The 26,048-nt window shown below is 36.3% G+C and overlaps 1 pseudogene; it reads right to left on the reverse strand.

Annotated features, from left to right (window-relative positions):
- The window catches only part of LOC109068572, an 80,557-nt pseudogene extending 58,166 nt beyond the window's left edge, over nt 1-22,391 (reverse strand).
- Nucleotides 22,392-26,048: the final 3,657 nt, after the last annotated feature.

Raw genomic sequence — 26,048 nt, forward strand, 5'->3', positions numbered from 1 at the left:
AGGCACATTCCCACTCATTCACTTAACATGCCAGCATAAGCCACTGTTACTTACTTTTCCTTGAAGATCTCCTTCTCATGTTCGGTCCAGACATTCATGAACTGGCGGGATTTGTAGACCTTCATTGGGTCATCCATCAGACCATTCATGTTGATAAACTTCACTCTCCGCTGTTCAGAATCGTACATCATGGGAGGAATGACGGACAACTGCCTCATCTGTTTCTCATTGTTCTGAGAGAGACAAAAAGGTGTCCAGGATGGTTCTGCAGTGCTTGTTTACACTACTCTAGTCTCAGCCTCCGACGGCACACCCACAGGCCGCCCACAGTCCATTCACTGACTGTCTGATGCATGCTGCACACAAAACTTGTGACTTGCGAATAATCATAAGGTCCAATCAGATTACCTGACTGCAACACAACTTCAGGATTCTAGGAATAGTTTTTACCAATCCTCCAGGAATCTTATTCACAGGATTTGCCAAGTAAATGGCATCAAATCTTTAAAAGTTTTACATTTGCATTTCTGCATTTAGCAGGCGCGTTTATGTAAAGTGACTTACAAAAGGGGGAGCAAAAGCAATTTGTCAAATAGCCAACAATATTTTTGTAATATAGAATTGCTAGATTAGGAAGCAAGCTAGAAAATAGGAAAATGCAGTAATGATAGTAAACTAAGTATCCTCAATCAGAACTGTATATCCTGTTTTGTTTTCTTGTCTGTAAAATAATCAGTACTCATTTTTGGACTATCATCAATTATAATCACAACTTGCATTACTGCAAATTTCTGTTTGAATATTTGAACGAGTGTTTTTTTTAAAGTGTCTCTTTCAGGTAAGCCCGACCTTAATCATTATATAAAACAAAAACTGTGGTTGGTCTCTGTCCCCTCATTCCCTCTATCATAAGTCGGTGGTTCTTAAAGGGGTCATGAACTGAGAAATCAAATCTCTCTTGATCTTTTGACATATAACAGGTCAATGTACTACAAAAACATCCTGTAAGTTTCAAATCTCAAAACTTTCTCACTAGTTTAAAAACAACTTTTATTGAAAACAAGCTCAGAAAACGAATAGTTTTGGGACGTGCCACTTTATGATGCAACAGTGTGGCTAAGCACCGCCTCCGCCAGAGAAGATCAACGCCTGCTTTTACATCACTCTTTAGCCACGCCCATTGATACACGCTAGTAGTAGAAGGAGAGGAAATACTAAAAAAAAGCGAAAACAGGATTTCTACTACAGAACCATACAGATGACATTGCAAGATTATAAGACACAGTCTAGAGTAAATTGTGAACAATGGTCTTTGAATTGCCATCCTTGTGATCCTAACATATCTAGATCAGATGTGAGCGCTGTTGCCTCATGTCGCAAATCAATTTCTAACCGGCACGAATGCTTTTATGTCAGAAATAGAGCGGGGCACTAGTTTACTGTCGGGGATTTGTGTCAATCCGTGCCGCATCCAGTGTAGACAAAATCGTTGATTAAAATGGGCTCTGTTGTCTATAGTTGCATTGTGCCACTTGTATTCACTGTAAATACAATGTAAAATTAGCAAAGAGCTCTAAATTGCGTCAATGAAAAACTGTTTGTTTGCTTTATTATGTATTTATTTTATAAAAAACAATATGATGCAAGTTTTCAGAGAGACTGAAAGTAAACAATGATGACCCAAATGACCCATGTTGTTTTCAGAGTACGTCACAGCAGCGTCCATCTAATATTTTAATAAGTGAAAGTGTTAGCCAATCATAGCAGTGGCCGTTTACTTGTGAGTCTTGAATGATTTCCGCCTATAAAAAGTCCATTCTAAAAAGTCCTTATTACTTCTAAATTATGTTTGTTTTATGTAAAAATCACATTAACATTATAAGTGAACCTCCGAGAACATTATAAAATAATAAAAAAGTGGAGTTCATGACCCCTTTAAGTGGGTAGCTGCAAAGAAGGCCAGATTTAATGCTGCATAATCTGGCAATGTAATAATAACATGACTGCAGTGGCTCACGGGAAATAATAAAGTCCAATGTATGGGAGAAACCCAGGGCGTATGTTTAACTGCTACCCTCCTGAAGCTCTAGAACTCTGGCTAATACACTTTCTGTACTTGGGGTAAAGCTTTTTTCCGAATGGGTCAGATTTCAGACATATTAACTAGTGATTTACCTCCTGCTCTGAGAGGCCGTCAATGATCTCAGATATCTCGTGTTCACTTCTTGCGATGGTGGCAGACAGGCCTGTCCCCCTCTGGCCCACCCTAAAGAAAGGAAGGAAGGATGAAGCATGGTTTGAGAAAGAGTTTCTCTGTTCCTGGCTTTGTTGTCTACGTACCATGTAAAAGCGTTTTCCCAAGCAAGCTACCAGACCAAAGTCCCACCCTGTTTCTTCTCCCACAAAAAGCCTTTGAAGCAGTAGTTACAGTTATTGGCAAGATTCCTCTGGGTCTACTCATGAGCTCTGAAGCTCTATGGTTTAAAGACTCTTCCAGCAACAATAGCTAAATACTCTGGCTTGTCTAAAAAAAAAAAAAAAAAAAAAAAATAGCGCTCACTGAAGTTGGATGGTTTTATATGAATAAACAGAACTACAGATCTGAGTTCTGCAACTTTTGGGAGTGGAACAAGAAAAGGATTTATGACACTGACTTCTGCTAATGGCTTTCAAATGTAAACATTTAAGTGAACATTTACAGAAAATCAGTTGTGTATCAGTATATTTAATCCATGCATTTGGTCTTAAAGTGACACCAGTCTAAAGTGTCCTTAATGTTAATCAAACAATAAAAGAAAAAGAGAAAAACCACTCACTGCTCTTGACTGAAAAATGTTCATGGATTGTAGGGCTGTCACCAACAATAATTTTGGTAATTGAATAATTGGTTGATTATTCTGATGATTAATCGAGTAGACAGATAATTTTTTGTGGAAATATACATAGACCTTAGCGAACAATAGACTTTGAAATGACTTAAACATATAGATTAGCAATGAGGCAATAATAATTGGTCCAAATAAAATATCAAAAGCAAATAATCATATGGTTTTATTGAACAAAACAGTTAAAATACATAGTGTAATAAAACAATAATATAGCTGCAAGCAGTGATAACGGGACCAAGCAACTGGCACGACTGACCCCGTATATGGCTTATTTCCACTGAGCGTTATGGTTCGGTACAGTACAGTATGGTTTCCACTGTCAGAAGTTGTGAATGGTACCAAAATAGCAAACCGTACCATTCCACTTTTTTGGTACCCTTTCGTTGGGGTACCTAGCACAGCAAAGGGTACCAAAGGGGTGGAGATAAACAGCCGCTTCTCAATATGCGTTCTTGTCTGTTCTTGTGGACTTGTGAAACATCATTGCCCAAAACCCCCCCGTAATTTTCTAAATATTACTGTTATTGTGTCATGAAATGTAGTTTTAAGAGTTTTTCAGGCGAGAATGTAATTGTTTCAAATTCAAATCTGTGGTTTATTTATATAGATAGCACCTATTTGAAAATTTGCTATGCCGATTTCCGAGCTCCAGGTGATCACCGGGCACTCAGTGCTCATGTTTCCGCATAGAGCAGCCTTAGCTTGGCTAGTACTTCCGACATTTGCTGCTGGCTCTGATGTCTCTGTAGTGATTAAAAATGAGATGCAATTAGTTTTGGGTAGGCTATATTTAACAGGCATTTGTGGTCTCGAGAATCTATAATTTGTTCCTGATCATATCGTTTTGGCTGAGCACAAAGTTATGTTTAACTTTATATATTGATTTTGAACTTTATCGTTGTACAGTGCTGGCTTTGTAGCATACGTTTGACTGAATTGTTTGCTTTTGTCTTTATTTCCTTTTATAATGGCTATTTGTTATGGCTCAGTATGTTCTCTTTCTAATATTTGTCAACTTGGTGGTGGTGTTCTGTGGTTTTGACTCTCCTTCAGAGCAGCGTCAGGTACAGGTGTGATTCGCGTTACCTGTGATTGGCATTTGTGTTTAAAAACAGATTCAGAGAGCAGTGGTGATCTGGACTGGGCCGCTGTTCATCTTCCCTCTCCAGCCCTGGATTGTTTTCTTTTGTTTCTTTTTTTTCTTTATACTTTTTTTTATTCTTGATTAAATGTTTATTTGTTAAACTTAGTGTTCTGTGTGGCCTCCCCTTTTGGTAATGTTAATTCACTCGGAGCCAGGTGATTGTAACACTATTATTGTTCATTAAAACTGACATTTAACAAAAAGAGGCAGAGTTGTGCTTATTGTCATGCTTTATCGTCAATCGCTAATTTCCAGCATACACCACCCCTACCGAGTAAGGGTACTATTGGCAGTGGAAACGCAAGCCTGATCAGGGTAACCCATACCAAATCGTACTCTAATGAACTGTACTGTACCGTACCAATCAGTGGAAATGAGCCATTACAGTAACCCTCTGGCAGTCTAAAGGGTTACAGCAATGAAAGGGTTACACTTTATCATCAAGAGTGTGAAAAATACAAACACACAGAACAATATATAAAACTATGGTTACGCTTTTCAATACATTTCAGTTGTCAACATTAACTATATCAGTTAAAATAAACTATTTATATAGCGGTATAGAGTTTGGATAATGCACTTTAAAGAAAATACTGTTTCCTTTTTTACTGTTAATTTAATAAATTGCCATGACAACACTGTTCAATATATCCATAATCTGTTTGCAGTTTAGCATCTTCAGTATCTTGGCATCATGTTAACATAGTTTGATGTGAATTGCATGATTCTCCTAGGAGAAGTATGCATTAATTCACAGCCTGATTTTTCCAAAAATCCATTCAAAATAAAATAGCAGACTTCCTGTTGGTCGTAACTAATGATTGTAAATTAGAAAGTTGTCTGGCTTGATGAGAACAATACATGTATGATTTTGGTGACTGTAGCTAAAATTAATGGGGGACTTTTGTCAAAAGGTGGCGCTATACAGCCCTTCCTCCACACCCATTAATAAGCTTTTGCCAGCTTATTAATACTGATGTGTGTGTCGAGTTTCATGAAATTCTAAGCATGTTAAGTGCCTTAAAACACCTGAAAAGAATATTCAAGTTTGACACGTTGCCATGACAACAGTATTTAAGATATACAGAATTTCTTTGCAGTTTTACATCTGCCATGTTTTAATAATTAATAAGGTGAAGTTTGAAGCAAATCAAGTCAAAATAAGAGACTGATTTAAAAGCATTTTAAAGGGTACACACTTCCTGCTGCCAGTTGGTGGCATTATAACTTCCTACTAGTCATGTCTATATGATTGGCATCATACACCGGACATATTGCTTAAGTTTCATCAAAATCTGACAATGTATGTGCAAGTTATAACACACTTCCTGTTTCCTTTCTTTGCCAATAATTAATCGCTTTGCCACGGCCAAATCGTTTGATTTTTTAAAAATCCCTTCGCTGCTTAGCATCCTCAATTTTTTGAGATCATGTTGACCGAGTTGGGTGGCAATCAGATGAACAGCCTAGGAGGAGCATTAAATAGTTCAGCGTATTCGTTTTTCACAAAACCCAGAATAGCTGACTTCCTGTTGGGCAGAGCTAATGACATGTAATGCAAAAGTTGTTCAGGCTGATGACATCTATACGTGTATGAATTTTGGTGACTGCATGTCAAACAGTTTGTTATAGAGCCCCTTGAAACTGGCCCTATAAAGTAGTATGCCACGGCATATGCAAAGATGGAGTTTGAGATGTTACATGCATGTAACTGATATCTGTGTGGAGTAGCATTTACTGTGAACGGAGATGCTCTGAGATGCATGTAAACTACACACATATAATGCGCATATTAAACCCACTGCACTTATATTTAATTAACAATCACAATAGCATACTGAATCACAATAGCAACTATTTTGTGAATTCACAACAGCACTGTGCTTTATTCTGATTTTTAAATGGTTTTAATATTTCATGCAGCCTTATAAAACGGTATAATAATGCTTTTCATGGATTCTCATCCATGGAATGCACCACTTCCCGTATTTTGCCAGTTAATCAACACGGGCAAAATACAATCGTGGATTTTTTTTATAATAGAGTACTCTAATTTATTTGAGGAACCTTGACAGTCCTAGTGGATTTAATACGAATATATTTAAGGCATACAGTGAAGATTCCCCAGTCTTGAACTGATTCGCTTTTAATTAGTCTCACTCAATCAGTCAGAGCAGTTCTTGGCATATTCACTGAACTGCAAGACATTACTACATTATTGACTTTTTAGTCAAATAAAGTGTAGTAAAGAAATGTTAAATTCAGAGACAGTCAGTTCTTTAATTTTCATCTTTACTTATGTTTTGGTAAAGAAGTCAAAGGCAGAAAGCAATACTGGCAAAGTCTTATGCAAGAATATACTGGAATATCTATAAACTGGCTGCTTTGCTTGATAAGACTTTGTTATATTAGCAAAAACAACATTGTTTGTGTTTCTGGTGAATCAAAGTCAGAGGTTTGTGAATGTTCTTCTGTTCAGCTTTAGTGGTGTTCCAGAAAAGAGTTCCCTGTAATTCAGGGAAGCCCTGCAACCTCTGTACCAGGAACTATCACATATTGACCTTTGACCCTAGCACCCACGCAATCCTCAATGCTGATTGGCCAACTGCTGAGTCAGGACAGAACACAGCGCCTCAAGTGTTTACACAAGATGTTACATCACAACTGAGTCAGGGAAAAGCAATACTTTTAAATTTGTGTGTATGACAGAGAGTTCATTGGGTCATCATGGAAACTGGGGGGCCTGACTGACCTCTGGAAGCGTTCCTGTTGCTCACGCTGTTTGCGGATCTCAGGAAACTGCCTCTCGTAGTATTCACGTGTGCGGCTCTCCTTGGCTTTGCGGCGTGGGTTGTTTTCCATTCTCTCAACCTTTTTCTCCCACTCCGTCATCAGCTCATCATACCGCTGGCAAATTTTCTGTTCCTGAGGAATCAATGGAAAACATTTTAGCAAAATAAAACAAGATTGGCATTTAACAGTGATTCTGAGGAAATATACAAATAAACTGACAAAACTGATATTCACTTAATGTTGGTAATTCAATCCAAAAGCAAAAAATAACCATAAATAATACTGACCAAAACATGAATTTTACTTCTGGGACAAGAATAACTATTTAAATGATCTCCTACTATTTTCAGTTAATCTGTTTCTTACTTCTTAGAAAAATAGTATGGAAGAAGTCAATGGCTACTGTCAACTGTTTGGTTACCGGTAATTTAAATATCTTCTTTTGTGTTTAACAAAACTCATACTGGTTTGATACAACTTGAGTAAATGATTTTCAGAATTTTCAGGACGGACAGAAAGAGACAGAGGAAGACACAGTGAGCCAGAAACAAGGAGAGTGAGGGAGCGAGAACAAAGAGGTTCAACAAGTGGAGTCTCGATCAAGACCTGCACAGAGAGACAAGTGCGCTTGTGTCTGAACTATGGTTCACAAAAAAAAAAAAAAACAAAAAAAAAAAAAACCCTAAAAAAAAAAACAAAATAAACTTCCTAAACTTCCTCTTGGCTTTTGGCCATGTCACCACTCTGACTGTTCTTAGTCCAGCAGGTCTGACCGACCCAGTCTACTAACAAGAGATTCCACTGAAGTATACCTTCCTGAGACCAAACCTATAAAAAAAAACCCTGGCATTCATAATGCTTCCTTGCAGTTAGAGCATCTTTTTTTTTTTTTTAGAACAGAGTTAAAGAAAACATCACCATTCAACATTCCTGAAGCACAAAACACAAAGAAAGAGAGGACAGGTAGAAAGACACACACAGAAGGATTTGGCCAATCTTCAAAACCATGGGTGATCTACAAGAGGCCCCTAAATAACTCAACACAGTGTTGACAAGACTTTCTTTTTTTTTTTTTCAGTCCACAAAAAGATGAAATTGTGACAGGACAGTACACAATCACAGCCATTTAGAAGATGTAATATTTCATATGCAGTTATGTGTAGCAGAATTTCTACCAAGCATGACACCACACAAAAAGAAACCATGTTAATGACAAAATATCTTGTTTAAGCATTTCAATGTTGTTCCTTTACTGTGTCAAATGTAGTTAAGGTTTGTAACTGTATGAGATTTTCAGAGTATGATAATAGTCTCAGAAAACATTACGGTTTCATGACATATATTAAAGAGTAATTCTTATCAGTAACAATGACCCTTAAAAGAATAAGAACACATTTTTTTTGAGTGAAAAAATGCTTTATTTAAGTGTGTAGCAGATAAAGATGGGGCAAACGGAGTGATTTTTTTAGGTATTAAAGTTATTAACAAGAGCCCTATAAAATGTTTTATTTTTAATAAAATTCTGTGTGTTTTTTTTTTTGTATTTTGTTTTAATGGTTTATTAAAAATTTAATAACCAAAAATATGTTTAATCAATTGAATTCATAAAACTTTACTTTTTTATTATTAATTTATTAAAATTTTAAGAATAATAGAGACCTATGAGATCACATCATCATAAAAATAATTTCTATAATGCATAAAACCTTAACATTTTAACTGATGTTGTAGAATATATTCGAAATAAACTACAAACATAAAAATATATACATTTATTTTGTCCTCACATTCTTTCTTGTAACTCTTCCCTCTCAGTCACACACCTGGCTGAAAGGCTCATCATGCAGCTCATTATGCGGGTCTGTGTCTTCTCAGGTGTGAATCACAATGATATTCATGATAGTTGACGCCTACTCGCATTTGCCCTTTACAAACAAAAAGTGTCTTAGAAAAATTTAAATCAATCTATTGTTTTCTGTGAGTGAGTAAATTCATTTTGAAGCAGAAATTCTAGGCTACATGCTCCAGGTTTGACAGTCTTGTGAACAAATGTTGTGTATTTGTTTTATGACCTTATTTCAGTGACTTCAAAATTTTAGTTTTTCACTAACCACACATAAACGTTGTTTTCTCAAAAACACAATCATGTACATACATGCTATTTACCATATTATTGTAGCCCAGTTTGTACTGAATACAGTGTTTTCAGACATTAGCCATGTATATGTTTAGAAGCACCTGATAAAAGCACAAAAGTCAGGGAATGTCAAAACTTCTCCAGGCCCCCAAAACCCCCTAGACCTCAGATGGTTAATATTCACAGTCTCACAGACACGTATTATATCTATATATACATCCACGTTATACTGTAAATTCCATGTTCACGACTGCTTCACAGTAATCATACGGCCTGAACTTATAACTTGTTATAAATGTGATATACCTTTATCTGCATGGAGGGATGGAGTTCACGAATATGAGCGAACATGCTGGATGTATTGCCTCCTTTTGCAGCCACTTTGCATCAACATTTTCTGCAAATTGGATATCCGTCCTCTAGGACAACCCTACGTTCGTTTATTTTTTTTATTTTTTTTATCAGAAGTATTCCCATAATGCAGATTTTAACTTCTTTTTCGGTGGTGGATGGAGATTAGATATAATCTGTGTCTCTGCCATTTTCTCCGCTGCATGTGTGTGTAAGCAGCCGAGCTAAAAGAAGCTGCATATGTGCACGTGAGAGGTTTTTTCATACATTTAAAAAAAAAAAATGTAGATATGCAAATGTTTACGGTATGATAATCGTACACGTTCAAACCATCATAAAGAGTAATACCTAATGTAGTTAGACCACAGATTTAGAGGCATCATAACAAAGATACATGAAAACAACCTCAACCTCTTCTGACAATGTAGGTCAAGACAGAGATGACAAACTATAAATCATAAGCAAAAAACTGGACTGATATGCAAATAAGGGCATGTTCAATAAACTATAGAGATTAACATGGAACTCCTTATGCAAATGATAGACTCTGATCACTGTTCCCATTCACTATGATTAGTATTTGTTACTTATTTGTCTTTATCAATTAATCATAAAGCAACATCTCCATCTAGTCTTATAAATATTTGCCCCACACATCCATTTATTAACTCCTCTACCTGTAAGCACAAACTAAACGTGATCATAAAGTGCAAACAATCAGGTGTATTTCTATGCTTAAACAAAAGCCAAACTTGCACCTGCAAATTTATGTGCTTACATCATTCTTGATTTTTCCACAAATATTCTAGTTTCTCTGTAACTTCAGTCAACACACGTGATGGAGGAACACTTACTGAACATGCACTCAAACATATGCATTCACTGACACAGCACGAGAGAGAGAGAGAGACACTTACCCTCTGTTTGCGTGCATGGTTCCTCCTCTTGAAAAACAGAATCAGTTTCTTCCTCATCATCTGATTCCTGCAGCAATAAAAAACAGTGTGTTTACATTCCCTCTCATTAGAGGAGCAAACACTGCTCACTGAACAAGATCTCTCTGCTGATTTACAACCTACCCACAGACAAGCATGGTGAATCATGGCCTCTCTTTGTGAGTTCTGCCAACTCCATCAGAAGAGCTGAATCTCTTTCTAGTCTCTACTTTCAAAAATGCCTCAAGATACAATTATTCCAGGAGCTCATTGACTCTCAAATGTTAGTGTGTTTTACTTTTTCTTTAAAAAAACACTATCTACCTTTTTTCTTTTGCCTCATCACCAAATCTATAGGGACTTATACTTTTGCATTTCTCTGTGTAATTCCTGCAGCACTTCTCCTGTAACTGTCTCCCTAGCATGACTCGATTTTGTTGCTTTGGATAAAAGCACCTGATAAATTTTATATATATGACTCTTACTCCAGGTTTGATATCATATTATAACATTCAAAGTATTTTAATGCCATTAACATCTTTATTCTTCATGCATTTGGTGGATCATTAAAGTAAGCTGTGCACAACACAGTTTATTTCAGCCTTTTTTTTTTTTTTTTTATTTTTTTTTTTTATAAATCTACTGTTTAAAAGTTTGGGGTCAGTAAACTTTTTAAATGTTTCTGAAAAAAGTATCTTATTATCGCCAAGGCTGCATTTATTTGATTCAAAGATACAGAAAAAACTACATGCAAATATTACAATTTAAAATAACCTCTATTTTAACATATTTTGAAATGTAATTTATTGCTGTGATGGCAAAGCTGAATTTTCAGCAGCCATTACTTCAAGTCTTCAGTGTCACATGATCCTTCAGAAATCACCCTATGCTGATATGGTGCTCATGAAACATTTATTAATAAAAAGCTTTAATTTTGAAAGATTAGGGTTGTGCCAATAGTCAGAGATATCGACGATAGCAGACATCTTTGTCGACAGTCAAAATGATATTAGTCTCATTCTCCTATTAATGTATTAAATTATTAGGGCTGGGTAAAAAAATATTGATTTCTTGATTTTAATTTTTTATGAAACGATATCAATTCCTAAATCCCAAAAATCTGTTAGTCTAGGCTGACAAATAATTAACGGAACATTGTAGTGCGCCTCCCATCCAATAAATTGCAATAAGCTTTGTGATTGTTACTTTTGATATGAAACAAAGTCTCAGATTTCAAATTCTTTCCATTTTTATTACAATATTCAAATATTAAAATGCCGTTTTGACACTGTATAATGTGGAGTGACAGATCGCTGTTGCGCCTCAGTTAGAAGTGGAAGCGCAAAGCTGAACTGATCATTTCCTTCACTTTAATAGCGGTTGCAGCATGAAATAAACATGAATGAACATCCGAAGAAAGAGTACAACTTACTGAAACCCGTATCCTGTCTCAAGTAATTGCGCAATCAGTGTTTCAAACACGGAAAGACGACAATAGCTTGTAAACAATGTAATGTCACATTTAGCACAGAAAAACAGATTTGCTGACTATAAACTTATTAGTCAGCTGAAAAATTAACTCTAGAGGAGAATTTTACTAAATATGCACCATATAACATTTTTATTATGTGTGTATATATATATATATATATATATATATATATATATATATATATATATATATATATATATATATATATATATATATTTCTTTATTTTATTACTGTTCTTCAATATTTAATTTTTGTTTGAATAAGTTTGTGACAGCCACCATTTAAATGTTTATTTAAAAAAGAACTGGAGTAGAAATATAGTTACATAATTTAAAGTTAGTATTATAACTTTAATATTACAAAAATGTTGTGTATATTTTAAGTGTTTGTATAAAAATCAGCAAATTTCAACCTTCCAAATTATTATACAGCATTAGTTGTGATTTTCTTTTCCTTGAGAAAATTTGCCATGTCCTGTACCTCATATACATCCAAAATAATCGTTATTGAATCATATCAAAATCGAATCGAATTACAAGCATGGGAAGGATAATCGAATCAAATTGTGAAATTTGTGTCAAAACCCAGCCCCTATAAATTATTATTATTATTATTAGGCGGCCAATTATTATTCGGTTATTATTATCAAATTGCCCTCGTTCTAATTGGAAATGTTCTAAAAAAAAAAGACTATAAAATTCAGCACACATCAAAATTGAACTGCAAGGTGATAAACCTATATTAACAATTTATGTCTAGAGTGCTGAAAGAGACATCTTTTCCAAACATCTTTCCTTGAACAGCTGTATGAATGAACATGCCAAAAACTAAATCATCATCAGCATTTCGTTTTCTGTACAGCACATTAACAAAAAATATTGATGCTTATTCTTCTTCATCATTATTATAAAAATATGCAGATAAGTTATAAGTCTAACAGGGCTTGTCATGGGGCACACGGTCCGAAGCGCTGAGTGATCAATCCGTTTAATTTAACTTTACTCCAAATATATGAACTTACGTTTTTAAATACTTTATATTTAATGTGTTCGTTAATGTCTAATATTTAGTGTTAAACTGTTGGTCTTTAAAATAAATCTACTTTTGATTTTCTCCATTGACTGATTTTGCAGACCTTTTAGACTGATAACTTCTGTGCGTCGATGCGGCAAACTTGTTACAGTATGCAAAGTCCTTACAGCGATGTATGACTGTTGTATCTGAATATATATGAACAGCCTGTTTTAAATATTTTTATATTTAACATGCTAGTTTATCAGTATGTTTAAAAGGTATATTATTTTGATTATTGGTGCTTCCACTCTTTCTGTCTCACGCTCGTGAAGTTTAAAACACCAAATAGTTATGAAATAACCTTTGAAAACTACAGAGCGTCTCTCTCTTGCCCCACCTACCCATGCACGGTAATATCGTGTATCGGAGATCTCACAGGCTGGCGATATGCCGATATGAAAAATCACCATATCCCCCAACACATTTGATCAATTTAACGCATCCTTGATGAATAATATTTATTTGTTTAAAAAACAAATCCTACTGAGCCCAAATTTTAAATGGTAGTCTGTGATTGTACTGTTTTCTGCTGATCTATGATAATTGAGGATTTTCCTCTTCACATACACATCCCATCCTCTGCATGGAAGACTGTCTGAGTCGACCGGACTCAACACACAGACAGACTGACCGACCTTGAGCTGTCTACATACACACAGCAGTTTTACTTTTAGCCACCTACACAGACTTTCCATCAGTGATAACCACACACATACACACACACACACACACACACACACACACACACACACACACACACACACAGAAGTATCAGTCAGACACTTGCCTCTGTCTGTCTGCTGCTGTGAAATCAGGAAAGACATTATTGTACCCACATCATGCAAGGCTTGCATGATTACTCATGTTTCCTTATCAACAAGTGGATTAGTTGGCGAGTCATTGTTTGCTTCGTGTAAATGACTCCGCACACACCATGCCACATCCCCTGCCTGTTTGCTGCTTGAAAGTATCTGACAGCCAAGATGATGTGAAAGCTTACATATATGCACCTCAAGGTTCGTGTTGCTTTCTGATAAAAGCAGTCATGTCCCGTTCACTTCTCACTCATAGTTTGCATCAGCCTTTAAAAGAATTCTGCCTTGTTTTTAGAACTCCAAGGGAACACAGACCATCTTCAGAGTCTCCACTGTGTTTAACGTGTATAATGCTTTGCAAAGGGCAGTTTCACTTTTTCCCCCACATAATGGCAAATCTATTTGCCTGTTACATTTTACTATAGAAAATAGTGATGCGCAAATATATTGGGACAAGGACTGTCACAATAAACTAGTATTATTGACAATAATGGTTATATATATATATTTTTTAAATGACATTCATATTGTGTTTATACTGTATTACACATGATAAAAATCAGAAATAATTCTGGTTGATGCATTAAACATAAAAGGTGGCAGTCTTGCACCTTAACGCTGCTTGCCACGTGTCATAAAATGAAAAAAAAAGATGACCCACGATGCAGTGTGTGGCTACTACCGATAATATTATTTATTTAATTGACATTTCTAAAGAATTTGTTATAATACCTTTATTGTGAATTTATTTCACACAAAAATCAAATAGTGAAAATATGATATTGTGTAGGCCCTTAATAGGACCCAGAAAAAGTAGATATACAAGATATTACAATTCTGACTGATACTGATAAGGCAATAAATAGCTTATGTTTGTTATTTTGGCTAAATAAAAGTATAATTAAATTAGTACTGTAATTAAATTAGTAATGTTTTTAGAGATTAAATTAAATGACAGCAAAGGATTACTTTAACAGAAAATGTGGAGAAAAAACTTCTAATATTGGCTAATAACCAATATTCCCTAGAAAAAAAAACAAGGAAGACACTGAAGTCACATGATCAATATCTAGTCAACAGAGACCTAATTCTCACCTAGCCTGTGCTTGTCCTGTCTAAGTCACTATTAGAATTATTAACTGTCAAGCTTACAGAGAGCTGAGACTCACGTCTTAATGTTGTCATGGTACACTTTAGTATCAGAGGGCTGGTTGTACAGAGGCTGTGGAGAGACAGAGGAAATGACTGCAGATTAGCTAGATGAACAAACTCACGCATCAGAAAACAATTTCACACAGTACTCACCAGCTCCACTTTAGGCCCCAACCCTTCCAATATCTTATGGGCTTCTTCTGCCTTTTTCTGTGACACAACAGAAAGAGAATGTTGGTAAAAAAAAGACAGATGTATTTTCTTGGGGGTTTTTTTTTTATTATTTTTTTTTTTACTTCTAGCTTTGATAGAGAAAGTGTGAGCCAGTGCGTGTTTCAACAGCAGAAACACAAATTGTTTAAGCCAACAAACAATTTATCACTTGTTTGGAAAACATTTTCTCCTCCAGGGTGAAAGGGAGTAAAAAATAAACATGCCCCCCCAAAAAAAATCACCATTTCCTGAGTTGCAGTGTTCTGCCTGGGAAACACCTCCATTACACAATTCTTTACACTCAAATCTACAATCTGTGTAACAGTTGCAAGCATCTACAAAGTATATGTCCGTGTATGCAACTGCTTCTTGATGGAAACAGGAAGTTCAGTGATGCACCCAGACCAGATGGGTGCTAAAGTTTTGCCTGACTTTCTCCATCTGTACTTCTTTCTCCCTCACCCACAATAAAAACAAAACCTAACTAAGTTCATTTAGTCATTGATCATCTTCTCCCAGAGGTGTTCAAAGACTCTCAGGAAAGCTTTTGCTCACTGTGAATAGTCTAAGCACACTTTAACATCAATTAAACGTGATCTATAAAGAGCAGAATCTGCTAGGTTTCTGAGTGTGAGAGAAAAAACACGCTGTATTAATGTGTTCATACCCGGTTCTCATCATAAATGATCTGGACGATGCTGCGATGTTTGTGTTCCACAGGGGGTGGCGTCACTGGCTTTTCTGGCTCTACAGGCTTTGCTGCCTCCTCCTCCAGTTGTTGCTAAGAGATAATAAACATGACAATATACCATAAACCAGGAAGCCTAAAACAAGCATATAAACATAAAAAAAACAATACGACTACTACTAATAATAGTGAAAATTTTCTGACCATGAAATTATGAAGGGTTCACCCATTTTGATTGTTTACAAGTTAACTCGCAAAACGTATTGCTTAGAAAAGTAACAACACCCATCTCTTTTTTAGCACACAAACTGAAGCATCATTCTTGTCTTTAGCTGAAATGGTGTGAGATGCACCAAAGTTAAATGCCTAAATATGAGCAATAATTATAGTGATACTTGTGTCAGCAAAGCACCAATAATCACAGGGATGAATGACTACAACAGACACAATAAAACTTTCTCACAGATATCAAAGTGATGTGCAGAATTGTAATATTACATTCATATACATTTTCAACAAATTTGCCCTGTGCCTTTCCTTCTGAAACTGCAGTGCATAAGTAAAGTGCTCCTGAGAAAGGAAAAAACCTGGTTAAAGAATCAAGAAAAAAAAATTACAGGCAACTTAGGCTTTGATTTGCAGTCTTAATAAAGACAGTGGTATACACTGCAAGATAACTGTTTGTTGTTGTTCTTTTGTCACTTTTCACCATTGGGCAAGAACAGAAGGGAAAGTACCTTCAAACCAGCATGCGAGTATCTCTTCAATCAGATATTTAAGAAAACAAAGATAGAAGACGGAGTGAGGAATGAATGTACACTTGCAAGGCCTGAAAGATTTGTCATCTCCATCAAAGAGCTAGAATAATTGGCAAAGAAAGGGAGTTATGACAAGTCTCTTTCAGAGGGGCAACATTTTTCCCACAAGGCTAACTGATAAATACTGAACAAAAGCCCTGTCTGCTGCTAGCGGTGAACACCTGTGAGCTTCCTGTGACACGGGAGCGAACCCTGGTACGTGCAGGGAGAGAGCGAGAAGGTCACTTTTGATTTGGATTTAAACAAACAAATCTTGTCATCACAAAACTAGTGACTGAAACTGTCTTTATTTACAAAATGAACAACAGCTTAGAGCTTAAAAAAAGAAGTTATTGAGATGTAGCAGTGTTTAAGTCTCTCTCTCATGCATTTGTGTTCAGTCAGGCTACACACCTGTTTCTTTTTCAGTTTGAAAATCTGTTGCTCAACCTTGGCAATCTCACGGTCAACGCGGGGTCCATGCTCTGAATCAACTCCTCCTTGGAGAGTTTGGAAGGTGATGGGTCTGCATCCTCACCCACCTGTGGGACTCCACCTGGGGATGAGGCATCCACCTTCACACTATACTGGGTTTCCTGTCCCAGAAAACAAGGGAAAAAGAAGGGAGAGAACAAGAATAAGTACAAGCTTGTTTTATGGAATGAGGAAATGTTTAAATCACACACACTTATCACCTTCTTGACCTCTCCAGTGGTCCTGATGCTGTCCTGTATGGTCTGTGGATGGGGCAGTATGATGCCGGTGGGCTGAGCCCTTGGAAAGTGCGTTTCAGAGACGTCTCTCGATGCGGAGACGCTTGGGCTCGAGAGTCTCCAGCTCCTGCTGAGCTTGGACGGCATGAAAAAAACGTGTTGCTCATAACCATGTCTGCGCTCTGGCGGCCTGCAGGAGACGAAAGAGATACTTAAAATTATTATGCTTCAAAAACCTCAGCACCCAAACAATATTACTGAAAACAACACAAAAGAGTTACATGTTACAACTAAATTAAATTCAAATACAATTAATTGATCTAAAAAACAATTATTTGAGAATTGCAACATGCCAATCACATATTGTCAACCAAGAACTGAATTTGTCTGGGAACAAACACAGACAGAAAACTCAGAGGCTCAAGGGTTTAACTAAAGAAATTAGTATTGCATATAATATATTTATTAATACTCCACTTTAAACAAAACATATAAAATATTACATTCATGTCATTCTACCCTGTACAATGGTTATTATAAGCTATAAAAGGAAATCCTACATTTATTTGTCAATGTGAATAATTGACTGACATAAATAAATGGTTACAAATATATCATATTTGATATATCGGCCAAATCACGCTAAAGTTGTCAGATCTACATAGTATAACCCATTTCCAAGTTGTTTCCAAACAAAATATTCAAAGGAATCATCTATAGTGGGTTTACATCTAGATCTATTGCATTGGAAGGAAATAAAATATGTTAATATGATATTATTGGTTAATACATTTACTCTGCTCACACATTTAAGAAAGAAAGTGTGGTCATTTTCATCATACATTATCTTTAAATGGGGCAGAACTCAAATTAGGAGCATAGCATTATGTCTGAAATGGATGGGGGAAAGTTTTCACCTCTCCGGTCCCAGGGTGGAATTCAGATAGTAGTGAAGGCCTGCGGCGCTGCTGGTCTTGCAGAGGGTTACGGTAGTCAGGTACGGGAAACTCCTAAACAAACACATACACATACATCAGATAGGAAGCACTGGGCAAAACAAAAACACGAGGATCTCAAGGATGAGGGCTCAGAAGCCTTAAGGACATGGGCAGAAAAGACAAGAGTGTGTATGTATGTGAGAGAGAGAATGAAAGGGATAAAGAGATTTTAAAAAAAAAAAAAAGCACATTTTGACAAGACAGCCTCCCCCAGACAGTCAAGAGCACACCAACACACCTCTGCCCCTTCAGAAAATGTACAAGTCTGTTTAATGTTCTAGTAAAACATGGACATAAAGCTGCATGTAACACATTCACTGCTAAAGATGAGATGATCATCAAACCCTAAATTCATCATTCTATTAGAAAACCACATACACCCGCAGAGCAGGACAGAAACCAAACCAAAGCTACCATGTGTGAGTCAGTTCTGGAAGCTGGTTTACTCTCAGACTAAAGTTCAGTTTTAAAGAACCGGGCAAAATCAGGGCAAATAACATTCTTTGAAAACATCAAGAATTATTTAATATATTATTCCTTTGATTGCAAAGCTACATTTTCAGCAATTATTACTCCATTCTTCAGTTTTATATTATTCTAATATGCTGATTTGATGCTCAAAAATAATATTATTATATAATATTTCTTATTATCAATATCAAACTGTTGTGCTGCTTAATATTTTAATGGAAAACGTCACCTATGATCAATTTAATACATTCTTGCTGAATAAACATTTTTTAATTGATAGATGTTTAGCAAAGGCCTTCAAATGAATAAATAACAGATTTAATAAAGAAATGTGGTAATAGCTGTAGTGGTGGTGCTTAAAGACTACTCTCAGAAAAGTTACTTCACTAAATCCATCCTCTTTAATCTACCTTATTTTTAACAGAAGAGTGAGCACAGACATTTGTACCTTGAATGTGCAAGGCTTCTGGCTTCCAAGTTATTACAGCTGTAAAAACAGTCTGTTACGTAGCTTGATAATGCAAACTGGTATGTGTTATATTATTTTAAAATATTATTGTAATCATTAACACACACAATCCATGTTAATTTTTAGGTCTGTACAAGTAAACAATAATAAAAAAAATTCCCAACAAGTATTTCAGGTTTTTAAGTTTCAGAGAGCTCTGATTTAGATGTTGTCAGGACACATGAAATCATGTCCAGAGTTTCATATTATAAAATGAGGCACAGTTTTGTTTGGCCAAATGATGACAATGCGATCACAGTTGTCTGAGTTGGCTGCGGTACAGCAGGATTACTGCAAGATCTGCTGGTATGAGGTCAACTCACTGAAATAGACATCAGATTTCCTCTAGAAGCCACTCACATTTTATGACCATCTGTGTTAGAGATGCTTCTAAACTGCTAACAACCCCAGAACAAACATGGCCATGTCCATGTCTGCGAACAGGAAATGTGTTAATAATTGAGTAATGTGAATTAAAAAGAAAAAAAATGCAGAGAAGAGAGAGAACAGCTGGAGTCTGTTTATTTCTCCTTCTCTAGCTCTAAGGAATGTACTACAGTGATAACCAAATTGATTTATAATGTTGAGGCCCAGCCATTTCTGGCCTACTTTCATCTGAGACAGAGGGGATTGTTGAGGAGAAAATAAGCATAGAGGGGCATTCACACATACAGCGATTTGTAACGTCATTGAAATTTCAAAAGAGAGTTGGTGATTTCCAGAGACATGAGAAGCAGACATAGCTGGCAATGCATTTACCTTTATGGCAATTAGTAGTAATATGATGCAAACACTACCAACGAAGAAGTGAAGATACTGGAGCAAACCAGATCAGTATCTCCTGAGAGATACTATTGTTGAGTGTAAGAAAACACAGGAAATGCTAATGTAAAATCACTAGTGCCATAAATTGTTCTTTCTGTCCAAATTTCTTTTGGCTAAAAGAACTTTTAATGGGTATTATATGCAGTGCCTGATTAAAAATTGCTTGAATTGCTTAAAAATGTCATCTTATAACATTCATTACTGCCTTTTACTTAGGGCTGTGCCAGTTAGTGTGATAACGACAGTGGTGGAGCGCCTCTGCGTGGGTACAGCGAAACACAGTTTTTTGCACATATAAAGTTTTTTTTTACCTAATTATTAGGACTCTAGTGAGTAACAAAGCTTAAACTAAATAACTGATTAGCAGCCAAATGTTACATTGTACAGGGGTTGCAACCATGAAAACAAACTGGATTCAGGTCAAGAAAAAATTAAGCCACACACAGCTTTGTGTTCCTTTTTGCAGATTGGTTGCTCAAATTGAGAAAGCATTAGTTACATTTTATTTTTTTTTTCATTTGCTAAATAAATTTAGATACTACATTTCTCATGCTTTCCATGTTTTAATGCACTTTTAAAGTTTGAATATCAGTAAAAGCATAATTTGTATATTGTGAACACATTGTATGTATAAAGTCATGTAGGTTATTCCAATCCAAACTTCCAATCAAATGTACAAATTTGCAATCAAATGCTAACTTAGCCTATACCTTGCGTACATTTTTAATTATTTAAAAAATTAAGCATAAAAATGGTTACATTAAGTATTGTTACATTAAGTAAGATGTTATTGTCTGATAAGGCATAACAAACAGCCATTCTGTTAGATCAGATCCAACTCAACAGGTGGACTGAACTGCTCATGACAAGCAGTGCATCACATTTGAGGTCAGATTTTCAAATGTTGTGGGCCCATTAATAACTTGAGATCATCCAGCAGTATAAATGCTTACTACAAATAATAATACATCCACCTCTAGCAATAAAACCTCTGTACATGTGAATGCCCCAATGACCCAGCACTCGCTATACAGAGGTAAGCTGTGTTAAGTAATTAACCTTTGTCACATACATCTCACTATTAGAGAGGAAACAAGAGCTGAGGAAAAGAGATAGGATATCTGCATGTCTAAAACTAACATGGGTTTTAAACACATGGGTTGTCAGTATTAACATCCTACTCCAGGTATTAACATTTCGAGCTAAATAGAGGATGTATAAACCCCATCATGCCTGTTTCCGGTTTTAAAACAACCTTCTTTATGGATGATGTTTCCTAACAAAATTAAAATAAAAATCCAAATGCTTAAAAAGATCAAATAATAAATGCTCAAATGATAAATCAAATGCGATTTCATTTCCTCATTCGGGGAAGAATGAACTGCATCAAAAATCAAATTTAAAAAATATTTGTATTTGATATCTAATTTTCATTATCAAGCCAGTTTATAATTCAAAGTTTAAAGAATAAATCAAGTGCTCATATGCTCAAATCGATATCGCAAATGGTAAATCAAATGCCCAAATGATAAATCAAATACTCAAAAGGGAACCGCAAAAGGCAACTGTTAAACCAAATGCAAATGAGAAGTGTCAATCAGGTTTCGTGGGCGAAGCCTGCCTCAACACAGTTTACACTCTGACTGATGCACGTGAGCAAACAGACAATACTCTTATTTAAATATTTGCTTTTATACTTTTTATTTTTCTCTTACTGTCTACACTATGACTGATGCATGAGATCAAACAGTGCATCAGTCATAAAACGAATTCTACACCCATGAAACATTTAGTGTAAAAACAGAGGACTTATATATTGTATTAGGTGCCAAAAACCCAGACCCAAGTTGCACTGTCTGTTCGTTCACGTGCATCTATCGGATTAGCAGCTGCCTTTAGCAGTGGCAGGTTTTCGAGTACTTGAATTTTTATTTTTATTTTGTTAGGAAAAAACATCCATACTTCTCATTAAACTAAGGAGGTGTAATGGCTGTTTGCAGAAGTATGTTAGGACTGCTCTGTTACAGAGAATAGGTGGTTCGGGATCTGTGCTGTACACACACAATTATCAAGTTCAAAGTGTGCCTGACCTAAAAACAGCAAAGTTATGGTTATAGTTCTACTTTAGCACCTCTCTTGTTATGTGGATTGTTGACAGTGTAATGTGCGATGCAGGTGAGGTTGTGTGTGGTACTGACCGAAGGGTGGCGAGTGGAGCTGAAAGTGTACTGCACTGAGTGAGGTGGGTAACGGCTCTGCTCACTGCTGAAGGACCCCTGGCTGGGGGGAAAGCCAGAACTAGACATGCTGCAGCTGTCTGGTGGGATGCTGGAGGCTCAGACGGGGCCTGGAGCACTGCTACTCAATCATGGGCTCAATGGAGGCATGATTACGCTGCCAAACCACCTGAGGGAGAGAGAGAGAGAGAGAGAGAGAGAGAGAGAGAGAGAGAAAACATCAGAACATTTCAAGTGCCAAATATTCTGAAGGAGTCTTGGGTACAAACTCTTTCCATGACCAAGCAAGGTTTTAAAAGTCTCAAATTGACCAGTTGGCAACCATTTCTATTGACGAAACATGCTTTGTTTCACAGGATTGCTATGCAAATGTTCTGCTTGGTTTTCCAGAAAAAAAGTTCTGGCTTCCTACGGTGACATTACGATTCTTATTAAGCCCATGAGATTTGAGATGTCGACGCAAAGCACATCAAAGAAAATGACTGCACCATGTGGCATCTGTCTTTTCAATAACGACTCAGTGCTCCAAGACTCTGCCTTTCTGCTTTGTATTTATGATTTTTAGGCTAAAAAACTCACATACTCCACAACCTGTCACCATATCAACATTTAAGTATATCCACTTGTTCCTTACGCTAAGATCTTCGATTAGTCAATTTAATGAACGATTTATCGATTAGGCTGTGCGATTATTTTCTAAGGATGTGAAACCGTGCCCGAGCGCGTCTTACCCCCAAAGCCCCGGTTCGGTTGACTGTGGATGTCTTTTCATTGCATCTTGCCTGTAAATGCCTGATAAAGCAGCATTTGTGAGTGCAGCGCTCATTTGATTTTAGCCGTTACTGGGGAAACCACTATCTCTCCCGCTTTACAAGCGCCTCCTGCTGGCAGAGAAAGAATATTCATATATATATATATATATAAATATATATGCTGCCACAAATAGAGCATAAATCTGTGGGAAACACCGCTTCTGTTATGAATATTATTCAATATTTTAATTTGAATGTCCTTTTCATATCAGGTCAACAAGTCAAGGGCAGTTATTTGCCTTTTAGAGATCACGGGTCACATTTCAATACACACTCAAAGCCTCTGTCCCATCTACCCAACATGCGAGTCTGTTTGCATACCCAAATCATTCAGCAGGAATCCTCCATGACTGGAGCAGGCCGACTGCTCCTCTGTTCACAGTGTGAGCGGATGGGATTTTCCATACACACTTCCAAATGCTTATCTGTCAGAGCCTGAGCAAGAACACGCCTAATCAGGAGGAGATACGGCAGACCTATTGTTTTGATTCATGCATCACTTTTATACCTTTTTGTCTCCATTTCATCAACCTACCCCTCCATCTTATTGCTTCCATTCATGGCATAATTTCAAATTTATGTCATCACTTCCCCACAAAATACATGTCTCAGGTTGAATCAAAAGCTATTCAAAAAGTGAAATAGCACTAAACAGGCACTGAGGCAGCGTTCACAAAACATATTAAACACTGACACATCATTTACAAATGAAACACGATGCTGAACACCGGGCAAAAGCTAAATATTCAGCACAAGAGAGCAGATCAGAAACCACGACACTCCCACATTCTGCAAAATCCAGGATTTTCTCAGAAACATCTGCCACACTGGTGTCATTTGGCCCCATCAACACCACCACTAGGGAAGATCACCAAACTAGAGGGGCTGCAACAGCTAATCGATAAAATTGATAATAATCGATAATGAAAATAATCGACAATGAATGTCATTATCGTTTAATCGCGTCTGCCCACCGTGCACGGAAAACTTCCACCAGTAACATCAAATTACAGCAGCATTTTATGGAAAAAAATGCATCTAAAAATAGCGGATGAATCAGAATGTATATTCTTACATTTACAGAATAAAGAAACAACAGTAACAGGTTACTGTTAGGGGTGCACGATATATAGCGGCCGATGATTAATGCGCATCTCGCCAGTAAAGCCGGTTCTCTAATCAGCGGTAAATTCCAACAGGTGCGCGATTGCACATAGAGCAGCGGTTACTACACGGAGCCGTTGATCACAGACAAGCTGCGCCAATTCTAGCTTATAATGAACGTGGATTTGCGTAGCTTGTCTGTGATCAACGGCTTTGGTGTAGTAAACCGCTGCTCTATGTGCAATCGGGCACCTGTTGGAATTTACCGCTGATTAGAGAACGGGCTTTACTGACGAGATGCGCATTAATCATCGGCCGATATATATCGTGCACCCCTAGTTACTGTGTTCAGAGTGAATGTGTGTGTTTCCTGCAGAACATACCTGTAATTTTTTGCGTTTTTCTTTATCATCTCCATTATATTATTTTATTTTTTAATATAGGGAATTAAACTGTCCTTTGTCTGTTTTAAACTGTCAGTTTAAACTGTGATTTATTAACTCTTTTACACATGTATAGCAAACAGACAAATATAGTTCACCATACAGTTTTATTTTTTTTTTTTTTTCATAGCATTCAGTGGATTGTTTGTTTGTTAGGACAAGCATTGGGCAGAAGTGGAATAGTGCATTTGTCTATATATATATATATTATATATATATATATATATATATTATATATAATCGGTAATATATATGGGATATATAAATAAAGGTGTGTTTATCTGACTAATCAGCCAACAAATCGAATAATCAAAATAATCATTAGTTGCAGCCCTACAACCAAACCTCCATTATGGACTTGATTTGTCAAGCACAGACAAAAACACTCATTTAAAAAGTAATACACTCTCAGAAATAAAGGTACAAACGCTATAACTGGGGCAGTACTTTTCAAGAACATTTAAAAGTACCAAAAAAAAAAAACCATGTTACCTTTTGAAAGGTACCGCCCCACAGTGACAGCTTCTGTCCCTTTATTTCTGAGAGTGTGAAAGATACACATTCATTTGCACGAAGGGAAAGCTACATAAAACTACAATGATCTGAGAGAAGTTCAGATAGTCAAGATTTACATTTGGGAAGGAGGGGGTTGACCCAGATCAGCATTAAATGGGTCTCTCTGCTGAGCCAATCTTAAAGGGACAGCTATATCATCTCCATTCTTATTTATTTCTATTTTTACTATAGGTAATTAACTGTCCTTTGTCTGTTTAACTGTCAGTTTAAACTGTGATTTATAAACTTCCTTTCTAACAATGTATGTAGCAAACAGAAATATACTTCACATACAGTATGTTTTCATCGCATTCAGTGGATTGTGGTTTGTAGGACAGCATTGGCAGACTGTGGATAGTGCCTTTGTCTTATATATTATATATATATATATCTATCTATATCTTTATATATATAAAAAGGTGTTTTATATGAGTAATCAGCCCAAAATCGATAATAAATATCATAGTTGCAGCCTAAACCAAACATCCATTATGGACGTGATTTGTCAAGCACAGACAAAACTCATTTACAAAGTACTACACTCTCAGAAATAAGGTACAAAAAGCTATAACTGGGGCAGTACCTTTTCAAAACATCTAAGTACAAAAAAAAAAAACATGTACTTTTGAAAAGGTACCGCCCAGTGACAGCTTCTGTACCTGTGTACGGGAAGCTTACCATATAAAGAAGACAATGATCTGAGATAAGTTCTGGATAGTCAGAGCTGTAACATTTGGGAAGAGGAGGATTGACCTAGATCAGCATTAAATGGCAACTCCTCAAGACAGAGTCTCTCTCTGGCCAATCTTAAAGGGCCAGTACACCAAAAAAATTAAAAATAAATAAATAATGTTATATATATATATATATAGATATATTATATTTTTTATTAACGTATAGAT

This window comes from Cyprinus carpio, chromosome A5, assembly GCF_018340385.1.
Source record: "Cyprinus carpio isolate SPL01 chromosome A5, ASM1834038v1, whole genome shotgun sequence".
NCBI lineage: Eukaryota > Metazoa > Chordata > Actinopteri > Cypriniformes > Cyprinidae > Cyprinus > Cyprinus carpio.